The sequence below is a fragment of the Musca autumnalis genome, unplaced genomic scaffold (genome assembly GCF_047663935.1).
Source record: "Musca autumnalis isolate F117 unplaced genomic scaffold, ASM4766393v1 scaffold_3, whole genome shotgun sequence".
NCBI lineage: Eukaryota > Metazoa > Arthropoda > Insecta > Diptera > Muscidae > Musca > Musca autumnalis.
In genome coordinates this window covers 121,086,929-121,113,199 of record NW_027411866.1, presented here as the reverse complement: position 1 = coordinate 121,113,199, position 26,271 = coordinate 121,086,929, and positions in this window count along the sequence as shown.

The following is a 26,271-nucleotide window of genomic DNA, read 5'->3' as shown; positions in this document are numbered from 1 at the left end:
CTGGAGCAAGTCAATACTTCCTGAGCAAATAGCCTGAAAAGTGCAAAATCCCTATGGCACCGTATGTAGTGGTTGGAGCGCAAGATAACTCTTGAACAGATCTGCAAACTCGGTTCAAAATTTGGTCTTCGTAATATTTTGTCCAAACTTAGTACATATAAGTTCGAAGATAAGCCATATCCTCCCCCACAACAGTTCAAAAATGTTCGGAAAAATTCTGCGCACGATAACTCTTAAAGAAAGTGATCAATTTGGTGCATACTTTACACATCCTCATACATCTGCCATATGTATATCAGATTTGAATATGGACTATATTTGTCTACTCCTTCGGGTACCTCTCACACAAAATTTCGGATAAGTGCACTTTAAGACCTGCTCTCGAATCACTATGCTCAATTACGACGGTAAAAGTTTTTTCAGGCGCAAGTCCATACTTCTTTAGAAAACTGTCCGAAAGGATGTTTTTACACCTAGTCACTGGAGAGCACTATAACTCTCGAACTGATCAACCGATTTGGTCCAATATTTGGCCCTCGTCTTATTTTGTCCAAACTTAGTTTCAGTTCGAAGATGGGCAACAACTTCCGATACTCCCCCTCAATATTTAAAAAATGTCACTAAAATGGTATGCACGAAACTTTGGATCTCCTAATATGTTGTCCAAATTTAGTTTAACTTCCAAAATGGCCGATATCGTTCTTCTCCTCCAAGTTCGAATCAAGAAGCAAAAATGATACCCTCCACAACTTGGATATAAAATAAAATTACACGTTACACCCGAAAATATTCCTCGGTCATACTACTACTCTACGATACACGAATACTAGTTTATCAAAATGTAATCAGAAAACCTGTCGATACGACCCAAATAAATAAGGAATATGTTAAACGAAATTCGATTGGCATACTCTCGTACAGTGGAATATTCGATTGTGCGGTAGGAAAGTCGTTATGCCAGAATACTCGTTTATTAACAGCGACATACATACGTGGTCAGTCAAATGTACAGCAAGCATACATACATACTATGTATGTATGTTGTAGGAACAAATGCTCAATTCCTTTACTCAATGAATGGAAATGAGCGAATGGACAATTGGTTAATGCATCCATCCCTATGTCAAAGTTAATCGTAAACGTAACAAACTTAAAAAAGTATTTTTAATGTTTTTTTTTTTTTGCTCGTCATGGAAAAGTGTTAAAACCTCAATAAATATGGGAAATTCTGTGTTGAATTAACTATGTAGTAGGTGTTTTAAAAAATAATTCAAAGGTATGCTTGTTTAATTAGTAAATCGGGTAAATCGTTCACATTAATAACGGCACCAGTAGGTTTATTAACCAGTACTTTTCACCATTGTTATTAAAATTACAAGTGTGGGGGCAAGTCCATACTTTCAGAGATAATGGCTATAAGGATTGGTTTTATCTAGGGCTGAGGTAAGCTCAGTCGTCTCCAGGGTCAACTCAAGGACCATAAGTAATAACACGAGTTGTTAAAGTTCAATTCTTTAGTTGACTCTTGAGTGCTAATAAAATGAATATCATGTATATTGACATTGTTGGCTGCAGTTGAGTTAGGTATGTGTAAATATGCAAGCAACGGTTTAAGAGCGTTGGCTGGTGAACGGGTAGCTGGCCGCAAGTGTTGACGGTGCTGAGCTGTGAATTGGATACGAACGAGTAGTGGGCCACGAGCGTTGAACGGTGAGTGAGTAGCTGACGGCAAGCGTGGACGGTGCTGAGTGGTGAACTGGGTATGACCGAGTAGTAGGCTACGAGTATTGAACGGTGAGCGAGTAGCTGACCACAAGCGTCGACTGTGCTGAGCGTTGAACTGGGAATGGGCGAGCAGCGGGCTACAAACGTTTACTGGTGAGCGAGTAGCTGGCTCTAAGCGTTGCCCTGGTTTCTCGTAGGGTGGCTACGAGCGTTAGGCGGCAGGCTAAGATTGCGGACAAACAACACATCATTTCACTTTTTTCACGGTAGTTCTCTACAAACTCTGTAATGAAACTTTGAACATGTAATCCATGTGCTTCTACAAGACAAACACTGTGACGAAAGTTTGAACATCTAATCCATCTGCTGCTACAAGGCGAATGATAATTAATTTATGTGTAAGAAGATGGTTTAGGCAATTTCGGGTGTATTTTATAGAAATTAAAGTAAACAAGTAAGAACGGCGTTAAGGTCGGCCCGGCCGAACTTGATATACCCTCCACCATGAGTTGTATTGAAGTAAAACTAAACAATTAGTTTCCTTCCGTTTATGAAGCAATTTCGCTAAAACAATGTGGCTAACTTTCAAAATATTGAAATTCGGGACGTACTGTTCTTTGGGCGCTATATGAAGGCGTGAACCTACACGGACAAATTTCGAGGGGCTATCTGAAGGCGTGGACCTATACCGATATATTTAGAGGGGAAAATTTTGTATCCCCAACGAAGACTAAATACCAAATTTCAGCCATTTCGGTGGAATATTGAGGCCACAACCTTCAAAATACCGAAAATCGGGAGGTATCGTTTTATGGGGGCTATATGAAGGCGTGGTCCTATACTAAACATCCTAGTTATAAAAGAAACTTCCATACCAAATTACAAAGCTCTATCTTAAAAATTGCAAGCTGTATCTTATTTCAACAGACGGATGGACAGATGAACTTGTATGTATGTATACTCCATATTATGGTGGAGTGAAAGCTCCAAGAAACTTGACGTCACAAACTAAAATGGGAGTTTTGTGATCGGTCCAATCTTTGCACATAGTATTATTTCATCAGGTTTGAATACGGACTATATCAGTCCCGTCCTTCGGGTACCTCTCACACAAAAGTTTGGGAAAAGTGCAGTATAACAGCTTATGTCGGATCGTTTTGAATTTTTTCCAAAAAGTTCATTTTGCGGGCCCTATTACGACGCACAATTTTGCCCATACTTCCTGAGATAATGGTCCAAAATCTCCAAAAAACCTGTCGGCACCAACTCAACTGGGTAGTAGGTACGTATGTACCCTCGAAGGCAGAAATTGATTTGGTCCAAACGTTAAAAATCGTATAATTTCTTACAGCCTCGAATTATGTCTGAATATTGAAAATGTTCGGAAAATGTGTGCGCACGATCTTGAAGGAAGTTACCGATTTGGTCCATAAAAAAACCCCATGGCACCATATGTAGTAGCTGGAGAGCACAATACAAGGCCCATAGAAGGTCGGTCATTCAGAGTTCTGTTAACAACTTTTGACAACAAACTTAATAGATTTTATATTATTGTGATTCGAGTTTCTTTTTATTTTAAATCACAGTAATGTTTTTGACAGCAAACATAACAATCAGGCCACAATCCCACGGCAGCGGGTCCTTTGTACCGGATTGACTCGGGACCACACAACATCAGCGTTCCGGCCAGCGGCTGCCACCTCAGTGTACATGTGTTTGTATTTGTTTCGTTGTATCAGGTGGGCTTAGTGTCCAACTGTATAAACTATGCCATAATAACTCTTGAACTGATAAACCGATTTGGTCCAATATTTGGCCTTCGTCATATTTTGCCCAAACTTAGTTTAACTTCTAAAATTACCCATATCGGTCCTCTCTTTAAGATACCTCCCCCACAAAAGTTCAACATTTGTGTCCAAGTTCAATTTAGGGTCTTTTCGGAGATCCTTTGGAAATTTATACCGATGATGTTCTTTGTGGTCCTGTTTACAGCCATATTATGTTTTCCGTGGACAAGTCCATACTGGTCCAACAGGTGTACGATAACACACTGAAATGTATAGGGGGCACAATGTCTATCCAAAAGATATGACTCTAAAAATAAGATCCACTTCCATAATGCACTATGTCCGTCCTTAAAGGCAGGGACGTACGCAGGATTTTATTTCGGGTGGAGGCCACGTTGACCAAAAATCATGAAAGTTAAACATTTTGCATAATATTTCCTTAAATTTCAGAAAATCGTAGCCATGCAGTTTGAATGCGGAAAAAGCTCATCACTCCAAACAACTACATTGCATTTAAAAATTAAAGTTCAATGACAAAGCTTAGTATTTTAACAAGGCTATAGTCGGGACGGGGCCGACCATGTTATACCCTGCACCACTACTCCGTTGGGGGCGACCGTGGTGCAATGGTTAGCATGTCCGCCTTGCACTCAGAAGGTCTGCGGTTCGAATCCCAGGCCAAGCAACATCAAATTTTCAACGGTGGCAAAATTCCCCCTCAGTAATGCTGGCGACATTTCCTGAGTATTTACGCCATGAAAAACTTCTCTACAAGTGGTGTCGTAAGACACGCCGTTCGGACTCGGCAATAAAAAGTAGGTCCCATATCATTGAGCCAATATGAATCGGCGTGCACTCATTGATATGAGAGAAGTCTCCCTTGTCCCTTCAGGATGTTGTGGGAACATATGTATGTATGTACTACCCCTGTGCATAAGCTTTTCACTGGTAAACATTTCTTGTAAGGAATATAATCTGATCACCAACAAACATAATATGCCTCTTTCTCTCAGGGACCCCCATAAGCAACTAAAATTTCGTGACCATCCGATTAAAAAAATTAAAAAAATGTAAAAAAATGAAGAATAGGATGCATTACCGACTATTGTGGCATGTCCATTGTTTGACTACCTTCGCCAACCTACTTTACACCAATGAAATGGTAATATTTTCTTCTTCCATTGACAGGCCTTACCGTTGGAATACCTCTACTTGAAGCCGATATGATCACAAAGAATTAAACTTTGAATTTGTCTCCACATGAGTTTTCCCTATTCCGACCCCTAATATTATCCGACTATCACCAAAATCAATAGGCTTCTTCTCTGTGGGGCCGCCATCAACCCCAACTATTTCGTGACTATCCGATCGAAATTCCAAACTGAAGCGTGATTACAAACAATGGACTTTTGCGATATCTCGGTTGTTTGCCACTTACGCCAACATACTTTGCATCAATATAAAGGAGATCTTTTCTTCATCCATTCCTTTTGGAATACTCCTACCAGAAGCGGACATATTCGCATAAGAACAAATGTTGACTTTTCTCTACATAAGCTTTTTTCTTATTCCGACTCCTGAATATTATCCGACCATCACCAAACTTAATAGGCTTCCTCCTCTGTGGGACCCGCATCAACTCCCAAAAAATTCATGAAGATCCGATCCAAATTGCGACCTGTAGCGTGATTACAAAAAAATCGGAAAATTGGATGCATTACCGACTATTGCGATATCTCTGTTGTTTGACCACCTACGACAACCTCCTTTGCATCGTTGAAAGGTGATATTTTTTACTTCCCTTGCCAGGTTTTGCTTTTGATATACCTCTTAAAGAAACAGAGATATTGGCTTTGAAATAAAACATTGACCTTTTCTCCAAATAAGTTTTTGCCCATTCCGACCCCTAAATACTATCCGACCATCATCAAAATGAATAGGCTTCTTCCTCTATTTGACCCACATTAACCGCCAACATTTCGTGACGATCCGCTCAAAATTGCGATTTGTAGCGCGATTTGGAAAAAAATTGAAAAATGGGATGTATTACCGACTATGGCTATATCTCCGTTATTTGGTCACCTACGGCAACCTACTTTGCATCATTGTAAACGTGGGATATTCTACTTTCATAGTCAAGCTTTGTTTTTGAAGCTTCCCAACTAAAGCTGTGATATTCGTCATTATAATTAAAATCGCAAAAATGAAAAGTTGGGTTGTGTTAGCGACTATTGCTATATCTTCGTTGTTTGACCGCCTACGACGACCTACTATACATCGTTGTAAAGGTGATATTTTCTACTGTCATTAGCAGGTTCTGTTTTTCATATACCCCTTATAGATGCGAAGATATTTGCTTTGAAATAAGACGTTGACTTTTTGTCAAAATAAATTTTTTGCCCATTCCCACCCCTGAATATTATCCGACAATCACCAACATTAAGATCCGATCCGATCAAAATAGCGACCTGTAGCGTGATTACAAGGTATAGATGGACAGACGGACGGACGGGCGGACACACATAGCCAGATCGCCTCAGCTCGTCGAGACATTCATTTTGGTATGTATAAGTATAGGTCTACGACCATTATTTCGATGCGTTACAAACTTTTTGGCCAAAACCAACTTATAATAGCCTCCCCACATAGTGGTGTAGGGCATAATTATAGCTGTGTTTGTTAATTTTGAGGGGTGTACTAATAAAAGTTTAGCATACAGAAATTATTGTGTTGGATTTCAAAAAATATTTTCTGTTTTTTTTGTTTTACTTCTAGCGAAGTATTTAATATAGTTTCTTCAATTCAATAAAGGACTTATTTATTTTCCAAACATGTTTGTGAAATTTCTCATAAAGATCTACATACGTAAATTATTTCATTTTGAATATGCTGAAATCATTAAATTAATTTGTCTCTCTTTTCTGTCTATCGAAATCAAAGGCAATGAGATTTTGTCAACATGTACGAATGTCGATTTGTTCATAGGTTTGTATGTATGTTACACATAGTATGTATGTAATGGAATTTCTTAATTAATTTCTCTTCTTATTCCTTTTAACCACGAGTCTTCATGAAATCATTAAATTCATAGTTAAATGACGGCAGTGACAATTTTTTTTTACTTTTTTTTTTTTTTGCTATTGAGAAACAAATGAAATATAAACAAAAGACATTTATTGAAGGCTTTCGTAGGAAATATCAATTTCGTTTCTAGCAACACATCATTTAAAATGCGGTTGGTCCCAAAGGCGAAAAAATATTGCCTTCGGCATATCAATAACAAATTTGTTGTTTGTGAATGCTTCCCCGCTGTAATGAAAATCACATCACCATAGTAGCATTTTCTGCGCTGTGACGGAAAGTTTTCATCTGTTTGGGTACGTACCAACCATAGATGAGAACTAGAAACAATTTCTTAATCATTATTTTGACTTGCTTTGGATATTTATTTGGTATTTCTTTTCTTGTCTGTTTGTTTGCTATTTGTTTAAGCCTTTGGATATTGTTTTTCAATTTCAATGTCCACACCAACAATGGCTTGAAAATCAATATTGACAAATGTTTCTTTTCACTGGAGAAATTGTTATTACGTACATGGAGAGAGAAAAAAAATATGTTTTTATTGAGGTTAGTGGCAGTGAAAGTGTTGTTGCCCATGGCAAAAGCCAAAAATTGCACTGAATGTTCGCAGCATTACAAGTGGAGTTTGTTTCTCAAGATAAAAATAAATAAAAGTCTTGAATGCATTTAATTGAAGAACTTTTAAGAGTTGGAGTATTTTATGGATTCATGATTATATAAAGTTAGGCAAGCAAATGTCTGTAAACGCTGATATTACAAAAATTACAACAAGCAAATATATAAGTGATCATTATTTTTGGCCAAATGTCTTAAAGTTGAAAAAAAGTATAGCGTTTTCAGCTACGGGAAAAAACATGGAACAACGTGGTCCAAAAAATTAAGCCTTTATGGACCAAATACCTAACACGTTCCAAACTGAAAAGTCTGTTATTTGACCACAGAATTAAAGTCATCGGCGTTCGCTAATCATAGAATCTTTTTCAGTTGTGTTTCGTTTTACTTTTAATGTTGATGTGCCATCAAATTATTCGGTTCCCTTACCATCGAAATCCGATAATATGATGTGACATATTTTTAATGTAAGAAATAACATTGTGGATTCTCTCTGGTACCGTATCACACCAAGCTTAAATAATAATATAATAATTGTTTCACAAACATCGCGGAAGGGACGAGGGAGACTGTTCGTATATCAATGAGTGAGTTCACCCCGATTCATGATCGCTCAATGATATGGGACCCACAGCTTATCTCCCAATACGAACGGCGCACATTGGGGCAAGATTCCAAAAAACGGAGATTAATTTAGGGAAGCATTTGGGTGATCTAATGTTAAAATTTTTCGAATATTTACACCTCAATCAATATAACGGAACACAGTTTTGGTGAAAATTAAGGGACTGGAGAGGTATATTCGAAGCCCTCATAAACTATGAAGTGTATTTACGGTTTTGCATACATTTCTTATTTGATTAATCTATAATCTTCTAATATGATTAATTATTGATTAAGCTAATATTTGGCAAAAAATTATTATGTTCGGTCAATATTTTAGCGTAGCTCCCATAAAAGGGTATCTCCCGATTTTATGCATTTCGAGGGTCTTGACAACATTTTTTGGTATATTTATCTGTAAATTAGGACTTATGGTTATGAATGCCTAAGAATTCATAGTGCAAAAATTTGTCAATATAGGGCAAAGTTTTGGTATAGCCTCCATATAGAGGTACAGTCAAATTTGGAATTTTTTGAACATTTTAGGCATATGAATATTGCAACTAAACTGTCTCAAATTGTGAAATGTGCATTTTGAAGGGACTGCACATATTTTTATTAAACATCATCTTCATATATTCTCGTTTTGGAATAAACTCCATATAAAATATTCTGCTACTTTTTAACTCTAAATACTCTTCAAAAATAGGGAAAAAATTGATACATTGATACTTCTTTTGCCATAAATAAATTTTTCTAAGATTCTGATATCTACCTGAAGTTGACTATTCTATTCTAAAATGACCACTTTTGATGCGTAAAAAAATACTACACTTTATACACCAAAAAAAAAAAAATAATTTTTATGGTGCTCTTCAAATTATTAAAAATTGTTTAGCTTTAACACAGTGTAACTGTAGAACTGTAGTAAACAACATATGTTCTTGCCATTTTGGTTAGAGACTTAGAATTTTGTACCATATTACCATGTAACGACAGCAATACCAAAAATCGAATTTAATTGTTTTAATTAATCTCCATTTTTTGCGATTTCACCCCTAGTGCATCGCCATCATTTCATATAAATCATTATATATAGTACCTATAACATAATTGTGGACGTGCACACATTGTTTTATGTATGGTGAACACAGACATTAAGCCAAAACACGACATACTGCACAACAATAACAGGGAAAATTAAGACAAAAACCGCAAAATGCAAACAATTTGACCAAAGGCTATTTTCACAATTTTTGGCATAACTCAAAACGAGCAGGCAAGACGCAAGTTTTGTATGCGCAATATCAAAGACAACAATCAAGAGAAAAATACAAAAAAATTTCTCACGACCTTCTCGACACTCTTTTTTTATAGTCCAACATATTTCAAAATTATGCAAAATCTGGGCACATTTTGGCGAATTTTTTAAACACAATTCTACAAGACTTTTTCGGAACAATTTTTTCCTCAAGTATTAAGAATTACCTCTGTTTGAAACATCCATTTTGAAAATGCCAAGTTTATGTGGAAAAAACTACGTTATGGCGATTTAAAAGCAACAAAATTTAAAACTTTTCACCAGTTTCTTAAATTTTAAAAATATGTTCAACTTTAACACTGTGCTACACGAAAAGTAAAAAACATACGACATTGCTATTTTGGCTAGTAAGGTAGAATTTTGTACTCGTTAACCCTGTCAAGACATATTATCAAAAATGTGTGTTTCAATTTTTCAATTAAGACCCGTTTTTTTTTCAATCTTGCCCCAACGTGCGGCGTGGCATAAGGTACCACTTGTAGAGTTGTTTTATATGGCTGAAGTACATACTCAGAAAATGTCGCAAACCTTACTGAAGTATATTTTGTCACCGTTGAAAATTTGATTTTGCCTGGCTGGGGAATCGTTTTGCAAACGATATGTAGTCCACTTTGCCGGCATATGCCCTCCAGGAAATAAAATATAGACCAACAATATTTTTTTGTATTTTTCATACAAAAGTAACGGTCCATTTCACACGCTAAATAATATCAGATCATCATCTAAAATTGTAACCATCTTCATCTACCTAAACTTTTATCTCGTGCAAAATTTCGTGATTATTGAGCTATAATTGCGAACTCTAGCGTGTTTATGATAACACTACAAACAAATAACTGGGTATATTAGGCTGTAACTCTGTTATCTTATCATGTACACAAACGCAATTGAAATCAATAGAACGGTCAAGCGTTCTTCTTCCAAGTATAGCTTACTTGCCTGGAATGTCTCTTCCAGGAAAAAATATATAACCTGTATATTAAAAATTTTTCACAATTTTCACACAAAAGTTGTGGTCCATTGAACCGTATAAATATTATATGACCGCCACCTAAAAGTGCAAGCATCTTCTTTGTCATATACTCTTACCTTATTTAAAATTTCGAGGCGATCGGGCTATTATTGGGACCTACGGAGCAGCTACAAAATCGGCTAAAAATTATAATTAGACGGACACATGGACGGACGGACACACATCTCAAAATCGCTTTATCTCGCCGTAATATGAAATTTGGTATACCTCTTTGGGGGTCTCCGACGAATATTTCGCGGTGTTACATGAATTTTTACCAAAACAAACTTATAATACCCTTTCACATAGTAGTGTAGGGTATAAAAAACTTCTATATATTTTTGTTTTAAAACACAGCAGAATGCTATGGACTTCAAATTGGCTAACATTACTTTCTACGAATTTTAACTCTGACTTCAAAAAAGTAAATATTTTGTTAAATATATCGTAACCTGAAAAAGTTAGATAATCTTCTCGAGAAAATTTAAGCAACATCACATAAAAAAATTGTGCATTCGCAAAAGTGAATGAACCAACTTCAACTTTCACTTTCATTGCCGAACGTTGCCGAGACTTTACAGGTTTACATAACCTCACAATTTTAATTTTCGGCGATAATTCAATGTCAACACCTACTTAAAGAAATATAGGACGAAAAGGACATGAAAGGCATCGAGTTAGAAGAATGAAATGTTCTACAAAAAGATTCGCCAATCGATTTGGCTGATGACATGTCACCTCAAAACGATGCTACAACAACGCTATTTCCCCAAGTATTAAAGGGAAAAAATCAAAAACTTCATCGCGCGATGTCTCAGAAACTTGACCTATGGCGAAAATTCCCTTTTGGGTTCTTAGTATACTCATCAAGGGCTTTCATTTCCAAATGAAATGTTCCACCCCCCAAAAATGCCGCTGCACAGTGTTATTGAACAAGTTTTTAAATATATTTGGATAATTCACATTTGCCAGATTGTATTTTTTTTTTGTTTCTTTTTTTTAACCATGAACGTTTAATATAATTATTGAACAAGTTTTTAAATATATTTGGATAATTTACAGTTGCCAGATTGTCATATAACGGCATAATTACTTACACAAAAACAAAATTTATTTTTATTATCTTTGAAGTGTTTATTACAAGAACGTTACACAAAATAAGGAAAACACAAAGTGCGAAATCTGACTTTTGACCACTAAAATTGGCTGTTTAACCTATAGTGCAATGTTCTGATAATCTAATTATAATAATGTTAAATTTGCTCAAAAATTCGCAGAAATCACAGTTCCATTGCTTTGTAATTTGTACAGCGTCAAACAACGCGCCGTTAGAGAAGGAAGGCTTAAACATAAGGCATCACAAGGCAGAACCAATATAGTGATCCAACGAATTAAAACAGGTAAAAAGCGTTAGCTTCGAAGGTCCGTACTCTTTATAAGATAAACTATGAAATATTATGAACTAAAATGAAACAAACAAGTTCGGTAGGACTGAACACATATATGAATATACGCTCCACCACGGACTCTATTGAAGTAAATATGAACAATTAGTAACTACTAAGCTCTTCATCCACTTTAAGTCTAATTTATTGTAGGAGAATAAAATAAAATTGTATGTGTGTAGGTTTCCCACCCACCGTGCATGCGGTTCTATTGGGGCTATTTAAAGACTTATACCCAATTTTTGGTAGAAAGGATTATACCACCAACGAGAAATAAACACACAATTTTAGCCACTTCGGGGTTATATTGAGGGTAGAACCTTGAAAATACCAAAAATCGGGAGGTACCGTTCTATGGTGGCTATATGAAAATGCGGTGCTATAAATACAAGTTTCAGGTGGAAAGTTTTATATCACAAACAAAGAATGAATACCCAATTTCAGGCATTTCGGTGGCAAAACCTTGAAAATACCGTAGATCGGGAGGTGCGGTTCTATTGGGCCTATATGAAGACGTAGACCTATACCGTCAAGTTTTTATTGAAAAATTTAATACTCCCAGCGAAGACCAAATACCAAGCTTAAACTATTTGAGTGGGATATTGAGGACACAAACTTCAAAATACCGAAAATCGAGAGGTACCGTTCTATGGGGCCTACATGAAGACCTGGACCTATACCGATAAATTTCAGATGTAAAGTTGTGTACCTCCAACGAACACTAAATACCACATTTACCTTCTATGGATGCTATATGAAAACGCGGACCTAGACCGACACGTTTCAGGTTGAAAGCTTTACACCGCCAACGAAGAATAAATACCAAATTTCAGTCATTTCAGTGGTATATAGAGGCCACAACCTCAAAATATCGAAAATCGGGCCGTACCGTTCAATGGGGGCTATATGAAGACTTGGACTTATTCCGACAAATTTCAGGTGTAAAGTTTAATACCCACAACGATGACCAAATACCAAGTTTCATCTGTTTTGGTGGGATATTGAGGTCACCAACTTCAAAATACCGAAAATCGGGAGGTACCGTTCTGTGGGGGCTATATGAAATCGTGGGCCTATACCGGCAAATTTCAAGTGGAAAGTTTTACCGAAAACCGGGAGGTACGGTTCTATAGGAGCTGTATAAAAACGTGGACCTATGGCGAAAAATTTCAAAAAGTTGAATATCCCCAACGAAGACTAAAAATAAATTCGGTGTTTTTGGGAGGCTAGAACCTTCAAAATACCGAAAATATTTCGAAGTGTTACAAAGGGTATAAAAATTAGTTTTCTTTCTCTTATGAAATTACAAATGTCTACAATTAGTGGTGGCGAAGTTTCGAAGTTTCATCGAAATCGACGTATATACAGCGTTACCGACAGTTTTTGATGGGAAATCGTCAAAAAAATCGTCAACAATATTTGAAAAATCGTCAAAAAATCGTCAACATGGTCCAAAACTCGGTTTGGTTACCATTTAATGCGATTTTTAGCTGATATTTTTGTGCATGAGACTGACAACATAAGATATACAACCCACAGCAATAAATCTAACCCAATATCACTTAAATACTGCTACAAAAACAGCTTTCAGAAGATGATAGCTTTCATATGGTCATCGAGTTTGAAGTAATAAAGCTGGGTACACATTGTCATTTTAAATGGTAGCTTAGCTCAAATATCGCTTGCTTGACAGTGTGACCGTCCATGTTTGTCCGTACATTTTGGTTGTTGGGCAGTCGAAAATCGATAAAAATTGTCATTCAAAACTGGCTGACAGCTTAAAGAGGGCATTTGTAGGAAGTTAATAAAGCTGGACTCATATTTTTCTATAACAAAATATATAATTAATATTTTATCTCGAAAACTTTTTAAGGTAGATTTTCATCCATTAATAAAACTAAACGAAAATTTTCAGCTCATGTAATTTGAATGTGGCTAAATATAGCCAATCCGTTTGGAAATTGCTATAAAACATTAAAAAAGCTCAAAAATCGAGTTTGGAACATTGCTTGCATTAAAATCTTTCGTGAATCTTTGGTCAAAATGTAGTTATCGTCTTTTATTTCATGTATTTCTGGCTTACGTGAAAAATCGTCATTTTGGACCATAAAATCGTCAAATCGTCGTTTTTCAATTTTGGGCCAAAAAAACGTCAAAACGACGATAAATAAGCAAATTCGGCAATACTGCGTATATAGCATGTTTGGTGCAGCAAATACGTGCAATCCCCCAAAAATATTTTTGTGAGCTATATTCAAATCTCAACCGATTTCGATATAATTTAACACATTTATTTTTAGATCGAATTCAGTCACACATTCTAAATATCATCGGAAACGAACATATATTTAGAGTGTTTAGTGCAGCAAAGCAAAGAAATCGGCCGAAAATATATGTGGGAGCTGAATCAAATCTGAACCGATTTATACGAAAAGCATTAGCGTTCTTCCTATGGCTCAAAAAATGATATTCTCCAATTCTCAGCTGAATCGGACAATAAATGCGACTTGTACGTTGCGAACGGACGCACTTACATGCATAAATCGACTCAGAAAGTGATTATATGTATATGCCCAAAAGGAATCGTTTACGTATGCATGTTAAATACAAACGAACAAAGACCTTATACCCCTTACCACAGCGTAGTGTAGGGTATAAATACCTGGAATCGTGCGGTACAATTTTTGGAGGCTATTTCAAGAAGATAAGTTGTTTGACCTCTTGGAGCCCAAAATGCCCAATTATTCCCAATTCGGTCTGAAATGTAGCTAAAAATGGTTAAATACGTGAAATCGGTACGTACCTTTAATGGTCAACGTCGACCACTTATGTCCACAATTGTGGTGGATGAGTTTAGTGACCAATAAGAACCCTAAATGCGAAATTATAGATAATTGGGTCTAAAAAGTCAAAATGTCTGGAATCCGGAGGAACCGCTATATCGGCTCTATTCGAAAACATGGCCCTATATCCACAATCTTTGGAGTATAAGTTGTTTGACCATTAGGAGACCTAAATATCTTATTGTGGCTAATTCGATCTGAAAGTGTAGCTACAAGCGTCAAAATACCTCAAATCGAAAAGTTTATGTATTTGGGGTCTATTACAAAACGTGGTCCTATGTGGTTAAAAATAACTTTATACACCAAAACGTGGACCGATGTGGCCCAACTTCGAAATTTACCTGCCTGCAAACAAAAAAAGCATCTTTCCAAAATTAGGGCTCGACCTCAATTGTTCTTGTTGCTACAGTGATTATCAAAGACGGTCAGGAATTGTTCAGGCCTTCCTAAGGGAGTATAGTGATAAGGATGTTGTTGCTTCGTGCTGCGCCAACTTGATCGCAGTGTCATCGTCATCGAATTATTAAATTCCCTTGCAACCTCCCCAACAGCAGTAAAAACCACAGACCTTAACACAGGCATTGTGTTCCTGATAATCTAGAAATTCTGCAGTTAAACTCAGGTGATCTCCGTGGCAAAATCAATGAGATTGTGAATTTTATGAGTCGGAGAATTCTAATGGCAGCTGCGATTGAACAACACCTGTAATCTTCGGAGTTGTGAAGTATACAACGTACTTCGCTTAGATCGTAGGAAAAGGGTAGTAGACTTGCAATCATATTGCACCAGTCTGTCTAGAACACAGCTAGACTCTAGTGACCCATATGTACTTGGAGTGTACGTGGGTAGTGGTAAAGTGTGGGCTCGCCAGGATAGAACAGCTAAATGATTAATAGCTGTATCCCGCGTAGTACTGTTGGAAGGTGAAAAACGACTTATTGTAGTATATTTAAATGCACGTAATGAGTTAATGCATTCAACACTCGGCAAGGGTCAGAGAAGCTTAGCGCAGGCTGAGCAAATATATGGTTCATATTTTTCACCTTGAACGAGGACGCACCCAACAGGATTAGATGGGATTGACATACTTCGCCTATCATACCTGTCGTGTCACCTGATCTGACGTGACTTGACAACACGTCAGTTTTTCTTGGTAGGACCATATCCGTGTCCTCATTTCCATCAGTAGACCACCAGACTTCATAATCGCTGAACGCCGTATGCAAGGACTCACAGAATTCATCAACCAACACTTCGGAGAACTGCCCAATCCATTTTGTGTTTGGAAGGCAGAGAGGAATTTCCGGGACAGCATCACTGCTGCAGTGCCTCGCCATATTGCCTCTGGTCGAATATCTGATTTAATTTTCCAGCAGAGGCGACGGGTTTAGCGAATGAAGCTAATCAACTTCGTTCACTGTTTAATGGCATATCTGTGGATGATCCGATGTGGTGCGCGGATTATTTTAGCTGACAATTATTTGAACATCCTGATAAGGAACACGCAAAAATAAGTTTTTTACGTGCTTTACAATGTCTTCCATTGGAGGAGGAACCACCACAATTTATGATGAGTGATGTTGCTGATTTTATCCGATGAACAATATCATCCAAAGCGCTAGGACCTGACGGAATTTCAATGGTGATGCTAAAGCAGGAATCGATTATCTGAGTAGGGTCCTTAATATTACGTTAGCCACCCTAATAGTTTCCGAAGCCTGGAAAATGGGCAGTGTGTTCCCGTTACTAAAACCGAGGATGCATGCCAAGGTGAATCATAACAGATCAACCTCTCCTTTATCATTAGTAGCAGAGATATTGGAGGTGTTACTCCTCCCCAGGATCAGAGCGGGCGATTCAGTTGCGGATCATCAACAGCGTATATCACACCATTTCCACACATATTAACCGTGGTCTCAACCAGAACATATCTAATGGCACGACGACAGTTATGGTGGCGTTAAACCTGGCTAAGGCTTTTGAAACAATATTACTAAGCTGTTGGACGATGTGGAGAATTCTTTCACTTGAAACGTTATGTGAAACATACAGTTCCTCAAGGAGGTTTATATCTCAAGAACTATTTAATTTAAACCAATATTTTCTTAACGCCTACTCCCTTTTTTCATTTAATCCAAAAATATTATATATGAAATTTAACGTTAACCCGTGCCACCAGAGGAATCTTTGTTTCCATACTAAGTTGTATGGGTCAAAGGTAATTTTTTGCGAAAATTCTCTAAAATCCACACCTATGGTCCAATCAATGAACAGTTTTTACCAGTTTATTGTTGTGGCTAAAAACTGAATCCTAAGAAAAAATTATGAAAATCGGGTTAGATTTCGATATAGATATATATGGTCCAAAATACCTAATATCGCCCTATCTGAACAATATCAAAATTATATCCAATTATCAAAATCGTTTTTTGGGCCACCCTAGTGTATGGATAGTTTTTGCGAGTAAGTTTTTTATCTTCTGGGAACACCAAATTCCAATTAACAACCAATTCGGTTCGGTTCTTCAACAAAAACTTATATTGGGTGCTACCCTTACATGGGGCCTTTGGCAAAACGTGGACGTATGCTGTCTGATTTTTTGCAAGGAATGTTTTGTACCTGTTATAATGTGTTGTACCCCTGACCAAAAACCTTGAAAATATCGGAATTCCGTGAGTACCGTTCTATGTGGAGAATAAATACCAACTTTCAGCCATTTCGTGGCGATATTTAATTCACAACGTTCAAAATACCGGAATACACCAATTTGAATTTTTTTTTTGAAAGTTTCACAGTTTTTACCCGTACTCAGTGGCTGGATACTTGTTCTATGAAAATTTGAAATGAAAAATATTTGCTTTATAAAATTTTTCATTTGACATTTATTTCCTTTATAAAAGATTTCATTTCAAATTTGCATAGAACAAGAATTGAGCCCCAGGACAGCCTGCCCTACGACCCTGTGTTGTTTACAGCGACTCGAAAAAAATCACATTGCAAAAAAAATTGAATTTGCTTGTGAAATTTTTTTGTCGGATCATTTTTTAAAATTTTCGACGTGGATAATCACGGCAAGAGTGCATCGATCTAATTAAATCTTTGTATGTCGATAAAGGGCCATCCTAAAACACTACGACAAATTGATTCAATGAATTCAATCGTTGCCCAAAATCGGCCGTTGTGCCAGAAAAAATTCAGCCGTGCGTGGATGAATATTGCTAGATATAGAGATATCTTTGAACATTTCCTCCACCAACTAACATTTGATATTGCATGAACACATGGTCGCAAAAATTAATTGTTTTCGTTAGATCCAACAAAACTGGACAATCGCTCAAAACAAGGCTTTTGTGGATTTGTGAAAAGAAATTGTGAATGAAAACGATCGCGGTGCCTCAAACGACGTTTATAAGATCGTCACAGACAAATCTTGGATCTATGCTTAGAAGCCCGAAACAAAACACGAATCGACCGTTTAGGTCTTCGAAAGCGAACCAAATCCAACGATAGTTGTTCATGTGAGAAGCACTTAGAACCACCACTTGGTCGCCTGTTTCTTCGGCAAAACTGACCATGTGGCGAATACACCGCATGAGGAACGTAGAACAGTTAATTTTGAGTGGTACACAACTATTTGTTTGCCTGAAGTTTCCTGAGAAATTCGAAAAACTAACAGAGAATCATTATGCGCCATGACAATACGAACTCCCACACATAGATTCAGACCAGAGCCTGTTTGACCTGAATTGATGGGTCATCCGCCGTACAGCTCTGACTGGGGATCCAAGGGCTTCATTTGATTTCAGCATATCAAGAAAAAAGGTGTGGTCAACGATTTTCGTCGTAAGAAGATACTGTAAAAGCGTTCAAAAACCATGTTTCGGAGGTGTATCAATCGGAGTGGAAAAAGTGCTTCAACAATTGGTTTGGGCGCATGAAATAGCTGGAGAATACATAAGAAAACAATAAAACTATTTTTGATGGTAAATGTTCGCGTTTTCATTGTTAGGCTAGATAGTTATCGTGCAGCCGTCGGATCAAAAAGCTTACCGACAATGACTTGATATGTAATATAAAAGCATCTTTCCAAGTATAGTGCTTAGTAAATGGCCTGACATCCGAGAACCCTTTTGGGGTATTGATCTGTTAAACCGAATACTATCATCCCCGCTTGAAAAGTCCCAACACCAGATTGGCTGTTGCATATTGTTATTTGCTGATAACAATAAAACAGGGTTTCATCTCGAAATTTATAATTTAATACGGAAATGATTTTGTAAATAAATAATTTATGATTATATACATAATCAAAAGTGTTTAATCAATCATTTGTCAGTTTTAATAATAAACTAAAAAACAATTTCTCAAATAAGGTTTACATTCATCCGACATCAATTACTGTGTTTGTTTATTGTAATTGCTTTTAGGTGGAAAAAACTAAATTAGTTTAAATCACTGAATAGCCTTGATACAAATGCATATATGTATATGTATTTAATTAAATGCTAATTAATGGTTTAATTATAGTTGATTGGAAAACAAACACAAAAGAAAAACTGTACCTTAATCTCAAAAGCAAAACGAGAAAAAGTAAACGAGTTTTATTGTAAAAAACTAAGTAGTAAATTGATGTTTATTATATTAAAAAAATTAAAGCTGTCGAAAGTAGGGAGTATTGAAAGAGGTTTTCCAATAAAGAATAATAAGAACTATAAAAACATGGGTTGGACTAGTAACTCGTTCCTAAAAAATAAAACCTACTATGAAAAAAAAACGAGTTGTATTGAAGTGGAACAATTAGTTTCCTTTCTGTTACGAAAGTACTAAGCTCTTCCGCCACGCTAACTGAAGAATATCATTATCTTTTAAGTAAGGTTAAATACCAATGAGACATCGATGTTTTGTTTCCATTCAGAATCCAAAATAGCATTTTACAGTCATTCCGTTTGGACGTTGCTTGTACAACCTTCAAAATACGTAAAGTCTGGGGGTACCTTCTTATTGGGAACAATCCAAAAAATGAACCTTAATTGATCATTTTCTTCATGGATCTGTTCTACCCATTGAGAATCCAAAATAGCAAGTTACAATCACAGTAAACTAATCCTTCAAAAGGTTTCAAATCGAGTGGTATCCAAGTACCTTCCAATCAGAGAACCTGCAATACCAAATTTCAGACATTTCGGTAAGATAATGTGGCTAAAACCTTAAAAATACCGAAAATCGGGAAGTACCGTTCTATGGGGGTTGTGTCAAAACGTGGATCTATACTGAACATTTTTGGGGGAAAGTCCTAAAGAAGACCAAATACCAAATGTCAGACTTTTGGTAAGATAATGTTCTATTGGAGCTATATCAACATGTGGACCTATATTCAAATAACAGCCAATTTAGGCTCAAAATGCAGATAAAAACTTCAAAGAAATTGAAATCTGACGGTAACGTTATATGGGGGCTATACCAAAACCTGGACCTGTGTTCACACTGTTTGGTGTGAAAGTTTCCCTATCAATGAGAACTCCAAATACCAAATTGCAGCCAATTCTGGCCGAAAATGTACATAAAAACTTCAAAACACCTAAAATCGCGAGGTACCGTTATATGGAGGTTATACCAAAATCTAGACCTATGTCCACGTATTTTGGTACAAAAGGTTTCTGACTACAAATTACGGCCAATTCGGGCCGAAAATATAGATAAAAGCTTCAAAATACCTGAAATCTGGAGGTATCGTTATATGGGGCTGTAGGAAAAAAAATTTATGATTTTATGGCTGAAGTATTTTTTACTTATTTTAAGCAATTACTGAAAAAATCATATCTATCCGACGATTAGAAATATATTTGTTGCACCTTCCCATACAAGTGGGAACACTGTGTGGCGTTCTTCTGCTGCGATGGATGGTGGTGGTCTTCAAGTACGGCATTCAAACTGTATCTATGATCTGCTCTACCTGCGCAACCATGTCAGTGTGAATGCTATCCAAGTCAGCGTGATAGGTTCGTTGATCTAGAGATTGTCTTTTGTACCTTGTGACCTCTCTCCCTAGATGATGGTGTGGGGGAAGCCTGCCCATTAAATCGTGACAGGGATGCTCACTGTGATAACACCCAAGCAGGTACTGCATCGACAACATCTTATTGCGCTGAACCGCCGGTAACACGTTCATTGCACGGCCTGTTTTGGTTCAGTCCTCTTCTAATATGTGTGGATATGGCGTCTTATGCTGTTGTTGTTCTATGCATTTTCCGGAATCCATGTTGATGTTGGCCAAATAGAAAACAGCTTCTCATCGTGGGGAGGAGTAACGCCTCTAGGATTTTTGCTACTGGCGACAGGAGTGAAATTGGCATGTACGACTCACTTCTACTGGCATCCTTGCCAGGCTTCAATAGCGGGACCACCCTGCCAACTTTCTAGGCTTCTGGTACAATATGGGTTGCTAACAATAGGTTGAGGACACATTTTAAGTACTCAACTTCGGGTGTATCCAATTGCGTAAGCATTGCCATCGATATTGGGTGTGAACCCAACGCTTTGGATGAAATCGCGTTGAGGATGGCATCTGCAACATCGCCCACCGTAAATTGTGGTGGTACCTCCTCGGCTGAGAGGGCTCTTCTTATACGGCGTAGCACACTCCTCTTCGCTCCATCTCTGTCGGGGTGCTCTATGAACTGCCGGTTAAAATAACACCCGCACCTCTTTGGATCAGTTACTGTCACGCCGTTGACAGTAACCGCCGTTCTAAACTCCTTCTTTCCCTGATTCGAGAGTGATTTTACCGTTGACCAAAATGTATTTAATCTTGTACCAATGTTTCCGGTGGTCTAGCCACTTTTTCCGCTTATGTTCGCCTACTAGCCTGTTGACTTCAAGAGTAAGCTCTCTAACTCTCAGGTCTCCAGGGTTCGCATGACGAAGCTCATCACGCTAATTTGCCAGTCCCGTCACCTCTGCTGGGAATTTTGGTCTTATTTCGGGTATTCTGTGACGATGGTAGGTAGGTGGTCCGAGCCAAGGGAAATAACGAGTTGCCAGGATACGTCATTTATCAGACCTGGTGATATATGGGGAGCTGTGGCAGTCTCCTCGAATCCTCACAGGAGCGTCCTCATTCACCGTACAAAACGTGGATCTATCAACTAGAATGCCACGGAAAAAATTCCAAAGCGGAACGGAATGCCAAAGCTCATGATAAGTATTGAAGTCGCCTAGAACCAGGCTGTTATTGTCCTCTAAAAACGAACTAATATCGGGCATAAAACGCCGGGCACAGCTATTCATCGGCGGTATGTACACTTTAAATAGCTCTACCCCGGCGGTACAACACTTTACTGCTACCCCATACATTCCTTGTATGGGTCACTATAGACAAGCTCAAGCGAGATAATTCGGTACAGGATATACTGGTATATTAGAAGGGCAAGCCCTCCTCTTCCGCTTCTTGTGCGATACTTTCGAAAAACGTTGTAACCATCGCATCGTTGCAAACAACAGCTGGCGGTGAGCTTTCTTTCCTGGATCGGGGCGACCATAATGTTTTTCTGACTCATATTTAAGGCCAGAGTACACTCGGAAACGTGCACATTCCCTACATCCATTACATATCACCGAATCTGACAGGTGGTGGATGCGGATCTGGCAAACGGAACAGATCCATACTGCCCCGGGTTTCATCTCTATCCCGGCACGGCCAAAAGAGCTCGGAGCTGGCATTCCGAGATAAATTGCCGCTCCCATGGTGAAATACATATACGAACACAAACATATAATTGCTGAGGTGACGGCACCTGGTTGAAGATTCCTCCGAGTCAATCCGGTGCATAGAACCGGCTGTCGTGGGATTGACTATGTAGCGATGGAAGCCAGTCTTTGCTCCTCGAATCGATTGTACGTCCAACCGCCTTAATCACAACATTATAGAATGTTCAAGGACCGCCAATGCTTCGCAAACACACACAAGCAAATAACCGCTTCCTTGTCCGCAGCCGTTCATTTAATTCGCACCTACCCAGTTATTTTTTTATAATTTTTTTCATTGTACGTAACCATTGGATACATCAGGATATTGCATGAGTTCGATCCTGAGAGTAGATCCGCGTACAAGGCCTCTTTATAGAATTAATTAAATAATGTTGTTTAGAGGTACGTTAACTTAGGAGACTAGTTTGCTTTCGCTCTTGAATCATAATATCAATGAAAAACACAAATAATTGTTATCTATAAATTCAACAATAAAAATTAAGCGACTTCCTATTTGTTTCTGCTACATATTTGCCATAAAAGAACATTGTTGTTGGTTGTCTCATTAGAAAGAAACTTTTACTGAAACTAAAACATTCTCAATTTCATCGATAGCTCAGAAAGGAGTCGGTGGTGATAATAAACAAAGTTGTTTTGGCAGTGTTAAAGTGTCAAAACCCGCATGGGGACATTGACACTATGCTGGAGTAAAAATAGTTTTTTTTATTTTGTTTTCTTACCAACTCATATACCAAATCAACAGTAAATTTTGCAAGCACAGTACTTAGAACACACTGAATGAATAAATTATGCATATTGGTATAATTTTCTTGACACTGCTCCATTATTCTGTAGCAGTAAGTGCTTTATCAATACGTTCCACATTGAAATGAGTCTAACGGAATAAAGATACAAATGGCGTTATAATGCACAATTTAACATTGATATTGTTGTTGTAATAGTGTTTATAATTGCATGTTTGTATTTTCGTTCTTCTGCTCAATCAGGCTCTGGGTCTATCTCCAGTTCCAGGAAATTGGCTGTTTGAATGTAGAGAATTTTCACAGCTACAACATTTTCTATAGTCTCATTCCGATAGGACATGCGGTTTTCAAGCAAAATCCTGAGGACCTGGGAAAAAAATCTGAATGATTGGTCTGAACTTCCATATCTCAAAAACGGTAAAACCCATTTCCAAGCAAAATCGTGAAAACCTGAAAAAGCCCTAAAAATTTTAACATTGACCGCGATTTATTTAAAAATCCCTCCAATGATTTTTTTTTTGTTTTTGGATCTTTCTCATCTATGAACATTGCGGTTTCAGAATCCGCAAAAACTTCCCAGGTGTAAGCGGTTTTTCGTTAAAGATAGTTAAGGGGCACCATGTATGACATTATTTTATAAGGAAGCGATACAGCCAATGCATTGCCTCGATTTGAACTTCTAAATCTCAATAACGGTAAAACCTACAATAATATCCTAAAGGTCAGTCGTGTAGAGAATTTTCATAGCTACAACATTTTTGGGACTTGCGGTTTCCAAGAAAAATCGTGAAAACCTAAAAAAAACCTAAAAACGTCAAGCTGATTCGCGATTTATTTAAAAAGCGCTCCGGCGATTTTTTTTATTTTTTGATTTTTCTTGTAGTTTCAGAATCCGCAAAAACATCCCAGGTGTAAGCACCTTCCATTTAAAGTTTCTTCAGGAGCACCATGGTTGATATTAAACAGTTCCAGAGATATCACCCCACCTTTGGGAACTTCCGACTGGCGGCCACACATACAATTGACTATCCAACGTTTGAAGCTTATTGATTTGCGGCAAAGTTGCTGCTTCTGCTTCAAAAGATTACAGACGATTATGATATGATTTGACATTTAGTGAAGGTAGTTTCTATATGACATTTGATTTGCCGCCAATAAATGATTATTGTCGAGGTTGTCAATATCGATTACTCTAATTCTAATTGATGATAATCCCTGAACCTCGACACACTTATACCGACTCCAATTTTGCAACTCTTCTGATGATTTTACCACTTGTTCCGCTTATGCTCGCCAACCAGCCTGTTAACTTTCAGTGTAAGTTCCCCGACTCTGTGGTAAGCTATGCAAGTGGCTGGTGCGCACGACAAATGACTCCAAAAATAAGACACACTTCCAAAATGGACTATGTCGGTCCATTCCATAGGTACCTCGCTCCCAAAGCTTTTGATATTTTATTCTAATTCATATCTTTGTCTGCAAATTCATACGCCCAAAATTCTGAATACCCCCTGAATAAATACATTTTTTTGGGAAAAATGTGTTCCAATGCACCTCTGTCGCCAAAGCCGACTGACGCTTTTGTACTTTTTATTCAAGTCAAGTACAATAATATGGAAATGTCATATTACAGGCCCAAGAATAATATTGATTTCGAACTTGTACAGAATTTGCTACAAGATCTTACAATGATGTGGTCATCACAGGAGGCTTTAATTCAAACTTATTAGAAACGCCTGTCCTTTCTAATAACGAAGCCTACACATCTACAGTCAATACGCCATTAGATTTTTTGTTAATAATCTATCTAAGATCCCACTATATGATCAAATTTCAGCGCCATGTTTCTCCAAACATAACTTAATATTCCTTACCTACTAATTCCATTCACTATTTATTAACCAAACACATGCCTTCCGTGATTATAAGAGTTTGAGCTACAGTGATCTGAATGACACATTCAGTCAGATAAATTGGATTGAAATGTATGGAATACCTACAGTTGATCTACAATTAGAATTTATTCAACAAAACATTATTCACTTGAATGATTGCACCCTAAGACTAAGCTCTAGATTAATTCATATTTTAAAGGCTTAATTAATAATAGAGACAACAGAACTCTACGATATATTTAGATCCTCCCTTAAGTTAGTGAATAAAGCCATTTATTCACCAAAATCATGATGCTTCTGCTGATGGAACTTGGAGTGATGAACATTTTGGACCGTCTGGTCCGGTAGCGAAGCTCTGTGAGATTTTATCTATAGTGACATTTCTAAATTCAAAATGTGCATCACTCCCATAGTAGAGTGTATGATATAGTACCTCCCGTTTTTCGGCATTTTGAAGGTTTTAGCCTCATTATAACACCAAAATGGCTGAAAATTGGTATTTAGTCTTCGTTGAGGCTATAAAACTTTCGACCTAAAAGTTATCAGTATAAGTCCACGCCTTAATAGAGCCCCCATAGCCCGCTACCTCCCGATTTTCGGTATTTTGAAGGGTTTAACTTTAAATTTTCGTTATTTTGAAGGTTGTAGCCTCAAGGTTGTGTGAAGGTTGTGGCAGAAATTTCGAATTTATTCTTCGTTAGGGGTATAAAAATTTCCAAATGCAATTTTTCGGTGTTGCTCCACGTCTTCACATAGCCCCAATAGCTGCAATTTAATATTGTGTGTTGTCACGGGTTCAAAAGCTCAATTCGAAAAATCTTTATGAATAAAAATCAAATGTCGTTCGTTGGTAATGACATCAGTTAAGAACGGCTGGACAGGATAATTCTTTTTGTGAAATGTTCACCATAACCCGACTTAGGTTTATATTTGACCACGCTCACTTTTTTCAATTTTTACCTTTTCTACAGAACTGATTTTCTTGAAATTGTCGGGGAAAAATAGGCTACATATTTTGTTGAATTTCGGAAGGGCGGGGTACGTCCCCTACACCCTATTTCTTTAAAATTCCTATATCGACCTAGAAAATTAACTTATGTTGAGACTGAGGTATGGGGTATTGTAGCTCGCGAACAGTTGTATTATACCATAACTTTTGAACGCATTTCGGTAAAATAAACTGTTTTAGCCCCATTCACCAAAGGGTTCCTGAAAATAATAATTTGAGCGGAAGCTGTGGTCGTATTAATGTAAAAAAAAAAAAATAGCAAGATAGCGTTGAAGGGAACGAGTTTTTGTGTAAATTTCCAATTAGTGGCTTTACAACACAATGTAGAACTTAATGCTCAAAGAAGTGTTAAAGAATACACTTCAGTGCTGAGGTTTCTAATGTATGATTTTTTAATATACCCACTGTATATACATACCTCAAACGGA